Below are 309 nucleotides of genomic sequence, written 5' to 3'. Positions count from 1 at the left end.
GGTCAGAGCAGGGGGGGCTGCGAGCCAGGACTCCTGGGTTCTCTCCCTGGCTCTGGGAGGGGAGTGGGGGCTGGTGGGTTAGAGCAAGGGGGGGCTGGGAGCCAGGACTCCTGGGTTCTCTCCCTGGCTCTGGGAGGGGAGTGGGGGCTGGTGGCTGGGAGCCAGGACTCCTGGGTTCTCTCCCTGGCTCTGGGAGGGGAGGGGGAACTAGGGGTAACAGATGCCCCCTGCATTGTGCGACACACGTGCTTCCCCTGCCCCCCATCTCCTGTAGGGTGAGACCCCGGCCCCCCCTGAGCCAGCCACTCC

The sequence above is a fragment of the Chelonoidis abingdonii genome, chromosome 11 (genome assembly GCF_003597395.2).
Source record: "Chelonoidis abingdonii isolate Lonesome George chromosome 11, CheloAbing_2.0, whole genome shotgun sequence".
NCBI lineage: Eukaryota > Metazoa > Chordata > Testudines > Testudinidae > Chelonoidis > Chelonoidis abingdonii.
Note: the sequence above shows the minus strand (reverse complement) of the source record.